The sequence below is a fragment of the Otolemur garnettii genome, unplaced genomic scaffold, assembly GCF_000181295.1.
Source record: "Otolemur garnettii isolate 467f Iridium unplaced genomic scaffold, OtoGar3 scaffold00047, whole genome shotgun sequence".
Lineage (NCBI taxonomy): Eukaryota > Metazoa > Chordata > Mammalia > Primates > Galagidae > Otolemur > Otolemur garnettii.
Genome location: NW_003852442.1, coordinates 1490500 through 1506720, shown reverse-complemented (window position 1 = coordinate 1506720; position 16221 = coordinate 1490500). Strand labels below are relative to the sequence as shown.

Sequence of the window (16221 nt, the reverse complement as noted above, 5' to 3'; positions counted from 1 at the left end):
TTTATGTGCAGAATTGTACACTGAAGGCTTATTTATGATAGCAGAAAGTTTGAAAACAGCCTCGATGTCCAACAATAGGAAGCTGGATAAATAAATTATGGAGCAGCCACATGATAGAACAATATACAATGTTTAAAACTGTTTTATAAAAATGTTCAAGCCAGGGAAATTGTTCCTGATATAAACTGAAGTGGGAAAATTAGGCTATCCAAATTGGTAAACAGTACAATCCCAATTATATAAGTCACATGTGGAGAAACCTTGAAAAAAATACCCAAGGTTAGGAGTGGTATGCTCAGGCTCCAGGGATTGTTGGAGATTTTTAAGTTTTTCTTTACCCTATCTGGGATTGTCAAGTTGTCAGTGTTGAACACACACATTATAAAGAGAAAAGTATTATATTAAGAAGCAAGGGACAGGAAATTGTAAGAAAGCCATTCGTTTTCTCTGCCCACCCACTCAGAAGTACGGTGGACCTTTTGCCACAGCTTTCTGAGAACTTGAACACTGGCCTAAACAAGCAGTCCCCCAAGTGTGTAATAGGTACGAACTGCAATTCTCGTGTGGGACACAGCCCTCTGAGCCACCATAACATCCACTCCACTGCACAAAATGTATCCTCTAAAGCCCCCTCCAGACACCCCTACACACAGCACTTTTCTTGTAAGAAGAAACGAAATGGGCTTATTCCTTTGTAAGTTCCAGAAAGACATTTCTTGGTATCTAAAAAATGACAAGGACCCTTCACCCATATTTCATAGTGTACCTGTTCCTAACCTTGGTTATGGTCCAAAAATGTCCAGTGGATATTTGAAAAGTAAGTATATCCCCTTTTCACCTGAATCTGTGATTTCCAGGTGGTCTGGAAGGTAAAACTGTCTTAAGGTAAGGATAGATTAGTGTTCCCTTTTCTCTTAGATAGGATTTTGAATCCAGTTTGGTTAGGTTGTCAAGGCAAGAGACATAGCCAACGAAAGATAATAATAATTGACCCTAAAATGTACAACCAAATGCACTCCTGTTCTCATCTTGATGTCAAAATATAAACACTGAGGTGGTTCTTTAAATGCCACGCATGAAGACAATCATGAACATAAACTCAGGTCCCAGGAAGGGAAGTTTTGGTTGTTCAAGGGAAATGTTCCCTGCACACCAGGGTATGGATGCAACCCGCCTCCCCATCCTAGAGAAGCTGCCACTCCAGCACCTTGCCAGGGAATCATTCCAGATGGAGGCTGCCCACAGCCCCGCAGCCACAGGCTGTGATGCTAGAGAAAGGGATGTTACTCCCCCCCATGCAGTTCCGGGAATTAAGTACTCCTTCCTTGCCAATTACATGCTGACTATTCTTAGAATTGAATTTAAGCTCTGTTAGAAAATTGTTGAAAGCCTTCATTGCTCATTTTTCACCAAATTGAACTCTATAATGTTACCATAATAGGAAAAAATCGTCAAAAGTTCAATTGGAAGTTTTTTCTATTAACTTAGTAATAAGGGTCCAATTTCAGGAAAACAGTTTCAGCAGGGGTGAAATGCACTGTTTGTTATGCAGCATCAAAGCTGTCCTCCAACACAGGGTGGAGGCTTGTGCTCCTTAGCGTTGACCTTTCTGGGAGGCCAACAATAATTTGGAAACATCTAGATTTTTTCTGGCATTGTCTGAAGAGAAGCCATTTCACTTAGATGAATTTTCTGTGAAACTGAAGTTCCCCCTTTAAGGTGCCGTATCTTTGTTTATTTTGAGTAGGTTTCTAAAATACAGGTTTTACTGGTTCTTAAACAGGGTATGGGGATAGAATTTTATATGAGATAATCATTCTTATAGGTTGGTAAACGCACCCACACAATGCTTCACTTTATTTTGAGTTTTTCTGTCTTTTATGTTTATCATAGTCTTGTCCCTGTACCTGCCTGTAGGAATCCCTCTGGAAAATCAACTAGACAACAGGCTTTTTAAGAATTAAGACTTTTTTTTAAAGAGAAAAGAAAAACAATTCTATTGGATGGAAAGCATCAGAGAGAGAAAATTAAGCTTCACTGAGCTTTACTAACTGCCAGGTGTCCTCGATGCATTTTACCATTTCATATGCCAAACACTGCCAAGGCAGGTCTTAAATTGTCAGCGTTTCACAGAGAAGGCCGCTGAGGCTGAGAGGCTATGCACAGTTAGTTGTTCCAGATCACACAGCTGAGAAGTTGCAAGTCCAAGCCAATGTTCTCCTACTGGGAATCTCAGCATGGACCTGTTCTAAGAGCGCAGGGAATGTTTTCTCTTTCTTCCAGGTTGGGGCTCGTACCTCAGGGACTAAGGATGGCCAGTGGTGGCTCTTCCCAGCAATAGGGTTAAATGTGTATCTTCTACCCAGTCTGGGGCAGGGCTCGCTGTGCGTTCTCTCCTGCCAACAAGTGCTCTCAGCGACCTCCTGCTGTCTGTTGCCACAGCAGCAGTTGGGCACCAGCTGTGTCTTCCTGGAAGAGGATGAGAGGCAGAGGGACAGCCCAGTCATATCTCCTTTGGGACACCTCTGGCCCCAAGTTCACAGCATCTCAGCTGTCCTGGGTGAGGCAAAAGGAAAAGGAAATAGATGCTATTCTGAATGAGTCCCTCCTGCCACCTGCAGAGGGATCACTGAGCGTCCATCTCTGAGCCTTTACACATCCATTCAATAGGTTGATCAATGTGTATTTACTAAGAGTCAGCCCATGCTAAGCCTGCAACTTTCTGTCTGTGGTCAGAAAATCACTGTGTTCCTTGGTAACAGCCTCATCGCCCTCTTTCTTCAGACCATGCCTGTCCCATGGAAAGCTCCCTGACACCTGTTCTGATCATGTCACTTCCTTCTAGAGTGACTTCTCAGTATTCTTAGGCAGACTAAGTTTGGTGTACATGCCTCAGCTGGCCGTGGAGGTTTGACAGAGTGACACCAAGAGGTATTTCTACACTTGCCCTTTTCATTCAAGCCCTGACTCTAAGGAGGGAAGGAAGGGACGATCAGGTCAAGTGATCCCCAAGGTTCTTTCAAGCACCAACAATCTATGAAATTCCCATCCTAACTTAAACTATAAAATAAATGATATCTTTAGACAGGAGAGTGGTTAAATCTGCCCTAGGTCTAAGTGCCTCTTTCTCTTTCATTAAGTGCACAACAGTTCACATCAAAATTTAGAAGCTCAAAACAACATGATTTATTATCTCTTGTGGTTTTGTTGAATCAGGAATATGAGCAGGGCACAGTGGGCACAGCTTATCTCTGTGCCACAATGTCTGAGGCCGCAGCTGGAAACCCCAACAGCTGGGAGCTGAAATTATCTAAAGGCTTTTTGCTTATTTATCTGGCAGTGGATGCTGACTGTCAGTCGGACACCCCACAGATCCTCTCCATGTGGCTTGGGCTTCCTCACAACATGGCTGCTGAGTCCCAAGGGTAAACATCCTGAGAGCAAGTACCTAGTGGAATCCATGTCACGTTTTGTGATCCAGCCTCAGAAATCATGCGCTGTCTCTTCTACGACACTTTATCCATCAAGGCAGCCATAAAGCCTGGCCCATGTTCCAGAGAAGGGAGGTACACTACAGTGGTGGATGGGAGGAACATCAGAAACTTTGTCATGGCCACTTTTGGAAAATACAATCTACTGTAGTACCCAAAGCCTATAAGAACAGAGGAGGGTAGGGAGTCCGAGGCACCTGAGTTCAGAGCCCAGCTCCATTGCTCAGTAGCCCTGAAGCATGAGGAAATCAGGACACCTTTAAGGCTGTTTTCTTATTTGTGAAGTGAGTGTGGTTTGTAACTGATGGGTCAGGTCATACTATCAATTGGGGTTGTTTGGTTGCAAGCCACAGAACCCAGCCCTGAGGAACTGCAGAAAACACACACAGTGAAGGGAAAGACCATGAGGCCAGCACCGGGAGGACCACAGAGCAGCTGCTTCCATGACCAGGGTCCCTGGGAGGGATGGAGGATGACTGTCACAGTCAGTGAGAACCAGTGCCAAGTATTTTACACCCTTATGTCCCTCTGCAGACTTTGTACATTCCCAGGAAATAAAATCCTGGTGGCCTATCTTGAGTCTTGAACTCTCTTCACCACTCGACCACAGGAGAGAGAAGCACCATGATGAAAGTCCCACTGAGGCTGCATGAAAATAGGGTACAACCCACAGGAAAATAAAGACTCCCTTCCCAGAATAAGGGGGACACATGGCAATAACACATTGAGGATAATGGATAGGAAGGTGCATATGGGGTAGCTGCTCCCTCTTCCCAAGACACTGTTCACGTTTTGTGCTGTAGACTGTGATTATCACCTGGACTATCACTGTTCCTAAAATATCTCCCGTCAGGCTTTTGGGCCCACTTCAAATGCCACATGATGCATGAAACTTTTGGTGAGTAGGAAATGATCTCTTCCTCCTCGTATTACTCGATTCTGTTCCTTACATTTCTTCGGCCATTATCACCTTCTTCCTTCTTTTGGTCATGTCTGTTTTGCCTTATCCAAATACTGTGTATTTCCAAATACCGGACACCTTCATCTCCCATAACGTATCTGTCCTCTCTGTATGATTGTTCACTCAATGCTTTTAAGTTGACTTTGAATTGACTTGTATCTTTTTATGCTATTTAGCCTCACCCTAGCAATAATGTCTGTGATACACCAGCTATATTTTTTACCATGGACGTTAAAACAAATATTATTGCAATTTCCAAAGTAGTGGTTGACACACACACACACCCCCGCCCCATTCTGCTGGTCTTCCCTGTTCTGGCTGAGTTCCTATGAGGCAAAGAGATAGCTCTGACATTCCTCACCTGTCCCTGACATTCGTGCTGTGCCATCAATGCAGTGGCCGCTCAATAACAGTCATTGAGTGAACAAATAGAAAAAAAAGGGAGAGGGAGGGAAAGGGGGAGGGTAAGATGAAAGAATGAAGTTAACCTGAATTGAATGAGACACATCTTTCATGCCAGACCCTGAAGGCAAAAAAAGTAAAGCTTGCGAAAGTCAAATTTTGAGAAGAGAATAATGACCATTTCTTTTTCTTCTCGTGGCACCTTCTTTTTTAACTTACCCCTCTACGGGTTGACAAGGGGCATGGAGAGCAGTGAGAGCAGAAACTGCCAGATGTGCCCTCGTCCCCAAACCAACTTACATGCAGCACTAGAAAGCATGAGCCTCCTGTCCCCAGCCCCAGGCTCTTCCATCCAGTGGTGCTACAATTTGTAACTGATTGGAACAGGTCATATTATCAGGTGGGGATCTTTGACTATATTTTTACCAGGCAAGTGCAAGACTCATGACCTACACAGGCTCCATGCAGAGCCATCAGTAGAATCACCATATCCCACAGAGGACAAAAGCACCCTTTCCCTCGTGACCTCATCAGACTCCCAAATGCTTCCCAAGACCTTTCCCCAGGGGAGAGTCAGCCAGCCCACCTGTGCTTCCATTGCCAATAAATGTGTTCTTCATTGGCTGACTAGACCTCATTTTAATGTCATTAGCATAAAGAGGAGCCTGGTTGTCCAGTATATGGGGTTGAGACAGGCCCTTCATCTTCTTTAGTTAAATTTTCCACTGCTCTTGACTCACTCTTAATGTGTTTTTTTCTCCTTTTGTATTTTTTCCCAAAATTCTTGGCAATGGGTGTCCTCTTCCCTGAATTCACACCTTCATACCATCTCTTGCTACTGACCAGGCTAGGCTGAATATCACCCCCACCCCAAGCCCCAAAGATATCTAAATCCTCATCCCTGGAACCTGTGAATATATGACCTTATGTGGCAACAAGACGCGGCAGATGGGATTAAGTTAAGGATCTGGAAATGTAAAGATTACCTGGATTATGTGGGTGGGCCCCTTTTAGTCACAAGAGTCCTTCCTTATAAGAAGGAAGCAGGAGGGCCAGAGTCAGAGAAGGAGGTGTGACAACAGTAGGAAGATGATGGAGCCGTGCAGGGAAGGGCCCACAAGTGAAGGAATGCGGGCACCTCCAGAGGCTGGGGAAGGCAAAGGAACAGATTCTGCCCTGAAGCTTCCAAAAGGAACATAGCCCACATTTTAATTTTAGGCTCTGACCTCCAGAACTGTAAGATGATAACTTTGTGTCGGTTTAAGCTGCTATGTTTGGGGTGATTTGTTATGAGGGCTGCAGGAACCTAATACTCTAAGCCTCATCTGTTTCCTCCTTCCAATCTGTGGGGGTCCCCCGCAAGCTCCCCTATCGTTAGTACTGCCTACTCAGCCTTCACCCATGCACACCTCAAATCTTCCATGCCGAGGGTACATGTGTGCTGTGTTTAAGAAACACTGCCTCAGTCCAGGGATCTCATCTTAATCATCCTTGTGTCCCCATGGTGCCTGCATGGGCCTTGTACATAGCAAATACCCAATAAACATTTATTTAATTGCTTAGAAAGCTAGTAATCCATTGCTATCCACAGCAAGCCTCCTAAAACACATTTGTCACCAGGCCTATTTATATTTGTCCAGAGCCAGTCACGCACGATGGCAGGAGAGTGAAATGAATAATCTCATTTTTGCAGTGAGGAAGTAAACATTTTATTCATGGACTTTATCATCCTGGGTAATGGAGTCTGAGGACTCACTCTCCGTTTTAGAACATCAGATGTATGGAAAATCTATTTGATATGTAGTTCTCCGTTCCTGACCTTGGGTCTTTCTCAGTTCGTTTTATCTACCTTCCCCTCGTTGGCAGTGTTTGTAAAAAGAACAGAGATTTTTAAGAAGCATCATTCACTCCTCCAGAGGCATGAGATTTCTCCAAATACTATGAAGCAAATGGCTCATATTTAAGTTCTTAATCAAGGGTGGTTTTGGCCCCCAGATCAGATTTAGCAATGTCTAGAACATTTGGAGTGGGGGCTACTGGTATCTGTGTCCTACAGGACACAGGACAGCCCCTCTGCAGCCAAGTATCATCCAGCCCCAAAGGTCAGTAGTGCTGAGGCTGAGACAACCTGGGTAGAACAACAAGCTGAAACTTGACCAAATGACCTCTGATTCAAAGCAAGAAGCTGGCTTAAAGCCCATTGAGGGCAATTTTTTCCAATGCCTAGAAGCTTTCATTGACTGCAAGCTTGGTCTTGAGCAAATGTGCCTTATGACTGTCATGGAACTAGGGCCATCACACTGCATTCTGGCCCTCTATGTTTCTCCTTATGCCTCTTTTGTAAGAGGGATGTTGGCAAACTCAAGAGTGTTCAAGGATGGCATCCTGAATAAGAGGGTCTTCAGAAGTAGGACTGTGAAACCGCATAAACCAGGTTCCTCTAGCCATTTAGCATCACTGAGGCCCTGGGAAGCTGACTCGCCCTCCATAAACAGAGTTTCTTCATCTTAGATGAAATGAACAAGATTATAATGAGTCCAAGTTCAGCAAGACTGATGTGCTCAGTGCAGTGGCTGCCACCTCCTACATACTCAGTAAAGAGGGTCATTGAGGCTTGTTCACAAGAACAGGAGAGGCTCTGACTCTGGTGCATGTGGCCAGTGGAAGAAGCTAGGACTAGAAAAGGAACAGGCCAGGGACAGACACAATCACCACCATGCTGTGGTGTGAGGAGGAGGAAGACAACAGTGAGCTCAGCTGGGATGAAAGGACCAAACCTTCTCAGGCTCACTGGGGCTCAAAGTGGGAAGACCTTCAGGCTGCTGGAATAGAGAGCCTGATCCTGGTGGCAAGAAGAGATGCCACTTGGGGCAGGGACCACTGCAGTACACAATAGCCTGGGTGGATGATAGCTGAGCTCACCCTTATCCACTTTCTCCAATTAGAAGCTTCTGTGAATGTAGGTGCAGAGAGATTTTGATAATACCCCATTAGAAATCAATAGATCAGCGACCTCGCTTGTAGGCAGAGATGCCCCAAATTAATCAGGTGGACTGAAGGAATGCAAGCCCCTTTTGTGCCCTGCTTTCCATACAACAGTGTGGGACAGATGCAAAGGGACTATGGTAAGTGTAACAGGTGACAGAATAAGAGTTGGTTCATTTCAGAGGCCTTTATCTTAATGCAATCAGTCAATTAGCAAACATTCCTAAGATCGAGAAGCACACTAGCTAGCATGTTTCCAGATACTTATAGGGCTGCCATAACAAAGCAACCATAGACTGGCTGGCTTACACCACAGAAACTTAATTTCTCACAATTCTAGAGGCTAGAAGTCAAAGTGGTAATAGTCTGTTCCTTCCCAGGTCTCTCTCCTCGGCTTGCAAATGGCCATGTTCTTCCTATGTGCTCATGTAGTTTTCCCTCAGTGGGTGTCTGTGTTCTAATCTCCTTTTCTTATTAGAAAACCAGTCTTGGGTGGCACCTGTGGCTCAGTGGGTAGGGCACTGGCCCCATATACCGAGGGTGGTGGGTTCAAACCTGGCCCTGGCCAAACTGCAACAAAAAAATAGCTGGGTGTTGTGGTAGATGCCTGTAGTCCCAGCTACTCAGGAGGCTGAGGCAAGAGAATCACCTAAACCCAGGAGTTGGAGGTTGCTGTGAGCTGTGTGACACCATGGCACTCTACTGGGGGTAAGAAAGTGAGACTCTGTCTCTACAAAAAAAAGAACTCTGGTCTTGTACTCACTTTGGCAGCACATATACTAAAACTGGGACAATGCAGAGAAGATTAGCATGGCCCCTGAGCAAGGATGACATGCAAATTCATGAAGCATCCCTTGTTTAAAAAAAAAAAAAGGTACACCAGTCTTGATCACAGCCCACCCTAATGACCTCCTCTGAACTTAATTACCTCTTTTAAGATCCTATGTTCAAATTAATCACATTCTGAGGCATTAGCATCAACATATGATTTCGGGGAGACACAATTTACCCTGTAACAGACACGACGAGAATTTGGGGCAACACCTTTTAAAGAGGACTTGAGTGGATAAGAGAGAATCTGTGGGTCACAGCAGCCATCAGAGCTTTGGAAACTCTCATGACCTCATGAGACCAAGCTCCAAGACCCAGCACATCTGGGTCGGGATAGGCCCGACCCAGATTTGGAAACAGGACCTGTGTGCGGCAGGTGCAGTGGAGAGGGAATTAGGCATCTGAGAAAAATGCAGGCAAAATAAAAATCCCCCAACTTTTCCTTCCTCAATTGTATGTTGGAGAAGGACACACCCCAGGGCGAGGACCATCAGGGCGTACTCTGTATTTTCAAGAGCACCTCACAAGGTGTGGGCAAGCGCAGCACTGTACCTGTGCATGCCAGCAAGGCAAAGATACTTGGCTACAAGTTTAGAGGCAGCATTTATATTTTACCTACATTATTCGATTTGTCTACACATCTGTCCCATATGGCCTTTACTGGGAAAAGACCATACGCCGTTTAATTTTCAGTGTTATAGACACTGCTTTCCTCTAGGTAGCTGGACTCTGTTTAACCATGTCTGCCATGTATTGTTAAACACAGGCCTAATAAAAGTACAGAAAGTTCCATAAAACGGCGCCACATCTCTAAAAATTCAGCCCTATTAAGTTCGTCAGTATGTCACCTGGGATTTTTATTAAAGTAGTAAAAACATTCCACAAAGTGACTTTGAAATGACAGTGCATTTCTGAGCCACTATTAAAGAAATGTTGAGGTGGAGAGATCTATTCCTTTCAAAGACTAGTATAATTCCGGGCAAATATCGCTCAGTTTAAAAAGATCCGAGCACTGCAGGCTTTTGAGTAAAGTAGTGATTATAGTTCAAGCCAGTAGTGCCGTTGCCTCTGTCTCTGCCACCCGGCAGCAAACTCATCAACCCAGTTTAGGAGCAGCTGGCTGCCCTTCATTCACCAGGGGCTCCTTCCAATCCTCTTTCCAGCCGCTGTGCTGGAGTTCTTCACTGACTGATGCATCAGTAGGTTTCAGTGTGACAATCCAGCCCCCACCAGAAATGTTCCTCCACCAGGAGGCTCACCTATTCGTCACCGCCTCCCCACAGCACCTTGTTCACCTGACCTTGTGGCACGCCTCACCTTACTACAAACAGAAAGTAGCTTTTTTTTTTTTTTTTTTGCCACAAATGAAGTTCTTTGGATTGGACTTACTCTTGATGAAGGCTGTTATTCCTAACGTGCTTCTTGTACAAAGTCAGGAGGAGATTTTCCAAAGGGAAACATAAGCCAACTAGATCTTTGCATCTCTCGCATTTCCTCTCCCCTCTACACCCGCTGCCCCATTTCCAAATCCATCACTTTCACCCTCACAAATAGTATATTTACCCAGCAGCCAGGACTCTCCTGGTTACAAAGGAAATTCAACTCAAAGCGGAGGGAGGAGAAAAGAAAGTGAGTTAATACAGCTCACACGGCTGGGAAATCCAGGGATGGATGTGCCTTTAGCCAGAGTGGGAGCTGAGCCTTCTGGGAAATATTCAAATAAGAACTGGGAACAGTGGGCACCAGCCAATCAGAGCAATGCATGCTGTTGGGCACCAGCCAATTAGAGCAATGCATGCTATTGGGCACCAGCCAATCAAAACAGGGCCTGCCAGGGGCAGAAGTCCTACCTGTGCCCTCAGTGCACTGCCATTGGGAATGTCTTCTCCCGTACAACGCGGGCCTTCCTTGAGGTTGCTTTCTGAAACAAGCTTGTCCTCAGGTTGCAAAAGCTGGCAGTCTTTTTGTAGGTCTCCAGGTCTGTCGCTTACCAGCTCTTCCTGCCAGGGAAGTTTCTACCCAGTGTTCCAATAGAATTCTTGGGCTGGCTCTGGCTGGTCCAGCGCAGCTTACAGCCATCCCCACCCACCAGCCTGGGCCAACCCAAAACCCTGGGGAGCAGCATGGGGAACAGGGGACTGCAAACTGAAGGTGATCTCACAAGAGGAAGGGGAAATGAATGCCACTGATGCCACCACAATCACATCCACTATGAATCTCACAGTAATACCTGGCACCCTGGCCCCTGACTGTGGCTTCTGGAAATGCCAAGAATGCATTGCTTTCACATCTTGCCTCAGTGCCATTAATGTCTCTGTCCTTAAAAGATTGATTTTATTATTGACAGACTTTTCCCGTGCGAAATCTGCACTCTTGATTATAAGCAGCCAGCATAAGCAATCAGTCAATCACTAGGACCTCCTACCTGGGCATGCTGTCCCAGTGAGCTTGCATGTGTTTTCATAGGGTAACTGGGGAGCTGGGGAGCCTGTTTCCCACTTCTCCACAACTGAATACCCTACAGATATCCAATAACTAACCACATGATGCTTTCTACCTCTGTAACTGAGGGTTTCTTTACCTATTGAGACAGATTCTCCTGTGCAGCGCTGGGCTTGCCCACACCTTGTGAGGTGCTCTTGAAAATACAGAGTACTTTGAAATGACAGTGCATCTGTGAGCCACTATTAAAGAAATGTTAAGGTGGAGAGATCTACAGGGGAGATGATTTTAAAACATTCAAAACATTGTCCGTAGAAACTGCAACACATATTACTGTCACAAAGTAGACTCAGGAACTGTTGAATATTCATCAGTTAAAGAGGCAAAATGTTTGACATCCTGGCGCCTGTGGGTTTGTTTGTTTTGTATTTTGTAGCTTTTCTATAGAAGACAGAAATGCTGAGGACGCTCATCTGTCTCCACCTCTAATGAGAACGGGTCTTTAATTTCTAATTAACAATTTTGCCAGCTACCTTTCCCCCATTTCACTTGTGTTTTTAAGAGAAAGGAAAAGCATGAGCGTGTTCCATCTGCGGTCTGTTTCTTTACATCATTGTAATCTCAGGTAATTGTTACTTGCTGAGCAAGGGCTTTCCAGCTAGGATTGGATGGAGCGGCAGCGAGGTTCAAGAATGAGGGTTTTATGGCTATCATTTAGAGTATTTCTTCACTCATTCATGCATGCCTTTGCTCATAAATACCCCCACCTCATTCCACAAAAGATATGAAATGGAGTTTTATTGCTGTGAGTTCATGCTGGCATAAATATTAAACTCTGGGTAATAATCACTTGGACCATTCCTGTACTTTGTGCAGACTAACTTATGGCTAATGCAGAGTCTATTTTCCCATCAGAAGCTAACATCCCCCTTTACTCGATCGGGGTTTGGGTAATGCTTCATTCACAGCTGTTCTTCATTTTCCAGAACTGTCTGCTCTCCCCTTGCTGACCTCCTCCTGGCAGGCGGTGCCAGGATTTCCTTCAGGCGATTCTTTGTTTTAACATTTTCAAGTATTCTGGCTGCAGTTTGGGTAACAGGATTTTAACCCGAGCCTGGAGCTCATAACTACCAGAGCCTGCTACGTCCTCTTCCTAGTAGCAGCAGCAGCATTGGTAAAATGCATTTCCCAATAGTGTCCTGTTTCTGAAATGGCCTTTGCATCCATTGCACTGAGATACAAGCAGCAGAAATTAACTCTGAAGAACAGGTCACAGGTGTATTGGAGAGCCATGCACAGAGGACAGGCAGGTGTGCCCAGACAGGGGCCCTGAGAAGGAGCATCATTCCCAGCCCCTTCTTCTGGTCCAGGCCAGGCCACATTGGACGTGATTTCATGGTCTAGTTTAGGTCAGGGCTCACCCTTTAGCCATGAGATGGCCAACCCTGATGACAGTCTGTGACAAGGGCAGGAAAAGGAATTAGAGCACTTTTTACCAAAATTAAGGAAGAAGAAATATCTTACTGGATGCCAAAGAAGAAGAAAAAAGAAAAAACAGATGACCCTTACCCTCTCCTTTTTTGATAATTTTCCCTCTGTATTTGACGGCTAGTCCGTCAACTATGGTTAAAATCTTCCACTAATTTTCTGTTGACATCGCCATCTTGATACAGTCTTCCATTTTGCTGAGTTTGTTTTGTTTTCCGTAAAGCTGGGAAAACTTGGATTTGGCCCACATTTGTTTTTTTAAGAGACCTTATTTTTTTCAGAGCAGATTCACAGAAGTTACAGAGAGTTCCCACACATTCTCCCACCGCCCCCCCCATGCACGGCCTCCCCCATCATCCCCCCAGAGCCCGACATTTGTTACAATCGATGATCCTACATGGACACGTCATTGTCACCCAGATTCCATATTTGTGTGCGTTAGGGTTCCCTGTTGGTGTTATACATCCTATGGGTTTGGACAGATATACCCACCACTAGACCAGCATATGGTTTGGGGCCCTAAAAACCTTGTGTGTTCAGCCTGCTCATCTTTCTTTCTCTCTATTTATCTCTGCTTCCCCCACCCACACCCCAGTTGGCCTCCTTTGGGTTCACTTGAGCAGGTTTAATCCTCCAGCCTTGCTCATTCTTTCCAAAATCAAAACCTCTTTGGAAATTGCTCTATTTTCAGATTAATATCATTGCCTATAAAATTCTCTAAGACTTTCCTTGAAATGGGGCAATACCCATTAAGAATATAAGAAAATGAAGACCCGTTGCTTTCCTTATAATTCTCTAACCTAGTCTGAATTCTTCCCCATTTTGTATATAACGTTTTCCAACTTCTATCCAGTCCAATGGGAGGGCCGGTCTGAATCACCCAGTTCACCGGACGGACACAGCAGCCCCTGTGTCAGCTTTCTTCTGTCTCCCAAAACAGACTCAGAGCACCTGAGAAATGGTCCCGGCCATGGCGCCTGAGGACTCGGCTGTCACATCAGGAAGAAACCATCATAGCACTAGTGAGCACTTGCTGTGAGCCAGGGCTGGGTCTCGGCATATATTTTCTTTTTTAGTGTCTCAGTGCCTCAGTTTCCTTCTCTGTAGATGACAATAATCCCCTCCTCCAGGACTGTGGGAGGGCTGGGGAGCTAGTCTGGGGGAAAGAAGGCACACTACCCAGCTCCCTGCATGCACAGCTGCGTCTCTGTGCTGGGGCAGCTCTTCAAACCCTCACCCCACGGTTTCTTCAGGGCACCTTTCTCTGGACTTACATTCCAGAAACCGCCCCTGATTCCTGTTGTGTTCTTGCCCACCTCTCCTGCTGAGGAGACGCTCAGTAGAACCCACTGGAATTAATTCACCACTAGTGCCTGATGACATCATTTCCTGGTAGTCTAGACTTGGCCTTCTGGAAGAATCAACTGCTGTCTGATGGGAATTCTATTCACACAACTGTCTTACTTTGAATTTCCCCCAGAAGCAGATGCTGAGACAGAATGTGGGTGAAAATAGTCTGTTGGGGAGAAGATTTCATGAAAGGCCAACAGGGGAGTGGAAAGCAGAACAGGGAAAGGAACATGGTCCCAGCAATCTGTGCAGTGTCGCCACCACTGAGGGCAGAGGAGCCCCATCCCACTGGGGAACACGCACCTCAGCTGGTTCCATCAGGGGAACCACAGAGCTGGGTGTTTACACACCTCCTCCCAGCAGTCCCGGGTTGAGGGTTGCTCCTGGGGTGACGGCTAATTCCCCATCACGTCCAGCATGCTGCACAGGTGGGCAGAGGTCTTTGGCTATCAGTGCAAGTTCTCTGGCAAAGGCAGGCAGGCACTTACATGTGCAACTAACCTGGTATGCCCTGGAGGGGCAGGCATGGCAAGGTGCCCTCGGGGCCTCTGACAACTAGTTCACTGCTTAAAACTAGCTCATTCATCTCCTCGTGCCACTTTTTAAAATAAATTCTTGGTGAATGTTGAGTGGTCACGTGGAATTCTATTGAGCAGGCACATCTCTCAGTGACATTTTGATTCCAGATCTTGTCAAGCTTCACTGTCAGAATACAACCAGATCCTCATAACATCTATCCACTGTTGAGGGACCACTGCTTGCCAGGCTCATGACCTTGTTCAGTCATCCCAGCATCCCTGCAAGGAACCACCACCATCTCCAATTTCTGGACAAAGAGAGAGATGGATAGGGAAGTCGTATCACTCAGGCACAGCACTGTAGTAAATGGTGGAGTCGGGACCCACACCCCAACTGTCTGCTCCACTCTGAAGTTTGAGTTCATTCCCAGCCCTGTGTTTCCAGCCACAGAGCCAGATCAGATAAGAGTTTGCTTATGAGGGTGAGTTAGGACAAAAGGCAAGGTACATATTTACCATGTGCTTCCTATGCACCACACACTGTTCAGTGCTCCTGAAATGCAGAAATTTAAACCTTCATAGCAGTGCTGGGAGGCACACAGCAACCCTCCCTACACCAGGCGAGGAGACTTTGGTATATAGATGCTTAGTGCCAGGTCCTCAGACTCAGAATAAGCCAAATGCCAACCCGACCCCCTTGAATACCAGGGCACTCTCCAACATACATGGCACTATGGACACACTGGTGTCAGCTGAGTGGCCCACTCACTGTGGGGCAGAATTTCCCCAGACCAGATTCCTGGAATCTTCCCAAGAAATGCTGCAGCACAGGGGTCAGTGGTGGACCCCGTCTGAACCTTCCTGCCCTTACTATGATGGGTAGTCTGACTTCAGGGAGCCTCAGTTTCCTCCTAATGGAATCAAGTCCATCTTCCTGGCAGGTTAATGAAGGTGGACTTAAATGAAGTGGGCACAGTGTAGGCTCCAAATGGTCGCTGCTGCCATGTGTAGGGCAGGGGTGCTGGTGGTCTTCTGGGTGTGCTCTGCCTGCTCCTGATCCAGTGATATGCCTAAACACACATGAGCACACACACCACACATGTGTACACATGTGCACGCACACACCTCACACATGCACACAAGTGTAGGCACATACCACACACGTGCATGCATATCGCACACAGGCTCACGTGCACACTAGCATGCACACACCACACACTCATGCATACATGCACATGTCCAGATAGCACACATGTACACACGTTTGCATGTGTGTGCACATGTGCATACATACCCTTACATGCACACACATGCCTGCATACAGCATACAGCATACACACACCACGCACACCTGAACGTTCGTGCACACACATGTGCACAGGTACGTGTGCACACACACGGTTCAGTTTTCAGTTCAGTTTTTTCAAGGTTCATCAACATCACACCCCATTGCATCCAGCACTATGCCAGGCACAAAAGATCAGGAGAGCCCAGAAATAACAGAGCCATATAGAGGAAGTCAGGCTCACTTTCACAGGAAGCAGCAAAGACAGGCTGCCTGATACCGCTGGGGACATTCCACGTGCACCCTCTGCAGCTTCCACACTCTGAGAGAAGAGGGAATGTGGCTCATGAGAGGTGGATGTGGACTGGTCCAATCCCAAACCAAGGGCCAGGGCCTCCTAGGAGATAAATCCCAAGGGGCTCAAGGCCACCTCTTCTTTCAAGCAAGGTCCTGGCATAATTTTCCCCC

General features: G+C 46.1%; 1 protein-coding gene and 1 non-coding gene across 5 annotated transcripts in view; both read left to right on the top strand.

The window, feature by feature from the left end:
- CDH13 (cadherin 13) overlaps positions 1 to 16221 on the top strand; it is a 964648-nt gene that overhangs the window by 898037 nt on the left and 50390 nt on the right. The gene's annotated exons all lie outside the window — the stretch shown is intronic.
- LOC111725786 lies at positions 8595 to 8701 on the top strand. The gene has a single exon (XR_002773763.1). It is a non-coding gene; the product is annotated as a U6 spliceosomal RNA (small nuclear RNA).